The 3,163-nt window shown below is 55.9% G+C and overlaps 1 protein-coding gene and 1 non-coding gene across 2 annotated transcripts in view; one reads left to right on the forward strand and one right to left on the reverse strand.

Moving 5' to 3' along the window:
• ASPSCR1 (ASPSCR1, UBX domain containing tether for SLC2A4) overlaps positions 1–1,188 on the reverse strand; it is a 55,862-nt gene extending 54,674 nt beyond the window's left edge. Inside the window, exon 1 of the mRNA XM_019556515.1 lies at positions 636–1,188. The gene's annotated coding sequence lies outside the window, so the exon portion shown is untranslated. The remainder of the gene's footprint in view (positions 1–635) is intronic.
• A 7-nt stretch (positions 1,189–1,195) lies between these two features.
• Positions 1,196–1,267, forward strand: TRNAC-GCA. The gene has a single exon. It is a non-coding gene; the product is annotated as a tRNA-Cys (tRNA).
• The last annotated feature ends 1,896 nt before the right edge of the window (positions 1,268–3,163 follow it).

Consider the following 3,163-nt stretch of genomic DNA (forward strand, 5'->3'; position numbering starts at 1 on the left):
CGCCCCGCGCGCGGCAGAGACACCCGTGCCCGGCTGCACCGCGGCCAAGCTGGGGCGTCCCAGCGTCCCCCTCTGTCGCGGCGCTGCTGCCCCACGGTGTGTGACACGCCGTGCCCCGGGGTCGGCGCCGTCTCGACACGCGAGCTCCCGCCGGCAAGGGCCGCGTGCTGCCACCTACGTGGCCAGGCGGCACGGGGTCGAGGTGACACGACACGACACGGGAGCGGCGATAGTTGAACGTGCAGCCAGCAAAGCCCGCACGAGGACTGCCTGTGCCCCGTAGCGCCGTGTAAATCCTTGTAGGTGGAACTACGGATTGCTCACGTCCCTTCCGACCCTACTGACTATGAAACCCTCCGCGGGGGACAGGACAAGTATCTGCACTATGCAAGCGGTCCTTAGTCCTCAGGATGGGGCAGGCAGGAGGCTGAAGGCTGTTTACTCTTCTCTCCAAAGACAGCAGATGTCTGGAGCACAAGGAGGACCTGTCTTCCCATTAATTAACAGTGTAGTGGAAGCTCCTGAGCAAGGAAACAGCTGCTTTTTCCAGTGAGGTGGCCATGTTAACACTAGTGATTATTCAGCTGTGGAAACAAGGCAGGGACCCAATTCAAGAAGATGGTTTCTTTTCTCACTAGGCCTCAGAAACATGGACTCGATTCCTCTTCCTCTCTGCGCTGGATGGCTCCCATTCTCTGTCTGAAGCGTGCAGCTGTTTCCCATGTTGTAGCTGCAAGTAGCACACCCCTTAAAGACACACATGACTCCTGGTAAAAGCACAATCTTTGAAGTAACTTAAGCAGAACGTTTCCAAGTTGCAGGATCGGAGAGATGCGACTAGTTTCTAAAGGCATGTTGTAATCAGAAGAGCTGCAAGGAGGTTAAAGGTTATGATTCATATCGAGAGCCACTTCTAATTTCAAATACTTCTAAAAAATTAAAAGCATCGGGACAGATGCAAAGGGGAGAGAATTACAACCTGGAGCTCATTAACATGCTACAGAAAAGGATGAATTCATCAAGAAACAGCTGAAAATACCCTTAGCAATTTACATGCATGTCCCCAACAAGATCAATGTGACAAATCCAACCACCCCATACATACTCCCAAGTCTCCTATCCCCTAAAACAGTTTCTTCAAACATTTCAGCCATTTCACATTCCCATGGAGACTCATCAATACACTCTAGTGCCAGGGGGTATAGCTCAGTGGCAGAGCATTTGACTGCAGCTCAAGAGGTCCCCAGTTCAAGTCTGGGTACCCCCTTTGCTTTACATCATGGTCAGGGAGGCTAGGATCTGGAGCCAACTTCCAAGGGAAGCGGTGCTTGCCCCTACCCTGGGGGCCTTCAGAAGGAGGATAATCACCTTGTTTGACCCCAGTGCTCTTTCCTGCCCATGGCAGGGGGTTGGACTTGATGATCTGTCTGCTCAGGTTCCTTCTACGACCTTGGCCTAGAAATGCCATGAAGGTGCCTGGAAACATTTCTCATCACACCCCATTTCCTGGGGTGTCTCCTATTGCACTGCTTCTTCACTTGGGTGCACTTGCTAATCAATGAAGCAGTTCAGTTTTTTTGCCTCCCACAAAGAGTCAGTGTAATTCAAACCCCAGCTATACCAGAGCAGCGAAAGCAACCTGTGCACGCTGGCCATCTAGCCTGGGGGCACAGCTGCTTTGCACCCCCAGGACAGAACACAGGCAGTGAGGGACCTCCAGGGTCATGGACTCCAGTCCCTTTGCAATCATTGAAAACCATGTCAAATAACTCCTTCCGTACACTTATGAAGCTTCACCTTGAAGCTAGTTAGGGTTTTGCCTTGGCTGCTCTTCCTGGAAAGTTCTTCTAGACCCTCACTCCTCTGAGGGTTGGAAACCTTCTCCTCATTTCCAGCTCTGCTGCCAGTTTATATGCAGTCATTTTTGTGGCCAGGGTTGTCCTGTCTTCTCCCTCCCTGGTGTTGCACCCTTCTCTTTTCCAGGGGGCAAACACAAGCTCTGTTCTCCTAGGTTTAACAAGCCAAACTTTATTCAGGCCCCTCTTGTGAGACAGGGTCACCAGGCCCCTCATCCTCCCCACAGCCCTTCTCTGCACCTGTTCGGATTCTTTTTTTCGTAACGTGGGCACGCAGGCGCCCAGAACTGCACGCAGTGCTCCACACAAGAATTGCTGCGCCTTGCACAGTGCCGTGCATACCTCCCTGGATACGTCCCAGGAAGACGGTAGCTTTCCTTGTGGCCAAGGATGTAGTAGTCCAGTGGGTGCTGACGTGGGATTGATCTGTTGACTCAGAAGGCTGTTGCCAAGGCTGGTGCTACAACAGCCAGAGCTGGGCAGGAAGCCCCACTGTGTCTGCCCCTGGCTCATGTCTCGGTGCCCCCAAGCCATGCAGCTGAGCCAAGGCACAAGTGGCAGAGGAAGTCCTGAGCGCTAGCACGCAGCCACAGAACCCAACAGCTGGAGCAAGTCGTCCAGCAGCGACCCAAGTCCAGTCTCCCGCACGTCGCCAACTCCTTCCAACCAGCACAACTGCCAAACACAAACTGGTTGTAGCAGGGAAGTGGCCTTGGGGAGCCCATTGGCCCCCCCATAAGAGATGCCTGCTCTTTTGACCTAACCCTGGCGGTTGCCTGCATCAGCCTGACAGAGACACAACAAGCGTCATCAATGTACCGAAGTCATCGAACGTAGGCTACGCGCAATATTCAGCACGCTCCAACTATGTGAAAGTCGTGAGGCGCCTGCGCCATGGCGGTGACAAAGAAAGGGCTGTCACAGATGCTGCATTGCTGAAGGGACACCTCGACCCTGGCAGTGTAACAGGCCTTCAGTGAGAACACGGGAGGGGCAGACTCCCAGCTGACCAGAGGGAGCCGTGTCCTCCCTTAAATCCGGGAGCACCTGTCCTGGGTCCCGTCGCAGGCACAGCGCTCATTCCTCCTCCCGGCTCCAGCCCGGCGGCGGCGGCCGATCCCCGGGCCCGGCCGGCCGGCGCTCTGGGCTGCTCGGCGCCAGCACCGGGGGGAACCGGGCAGCTTCCTCCAGGCCAGGTGAGTCGGGGCTGCCCGGGGCAGGTGTCCGCCACGTGGGCCACGGCGCCCCGCGCTTTGTCTGGCCGGCCGGGCCCGCGGGTCCTGGGGGGCTCGGAGCAGCGCGGGGCC

The sequence above is a fragment of the Crocodylus porosus genome, unplaced genomic scaffold, assembly GCF_001723895.1.
Source record: "Crocodylus porosus isolate Cpor-Errol unplaced genomic scaffold, CroPor_comp1, whole genome shotgun sequence".
NCBI lineage: Eukaryota > Metazoa > Chordata > Crocodylia > Crocodylidae > Crocodylus > Crocodylus porosus.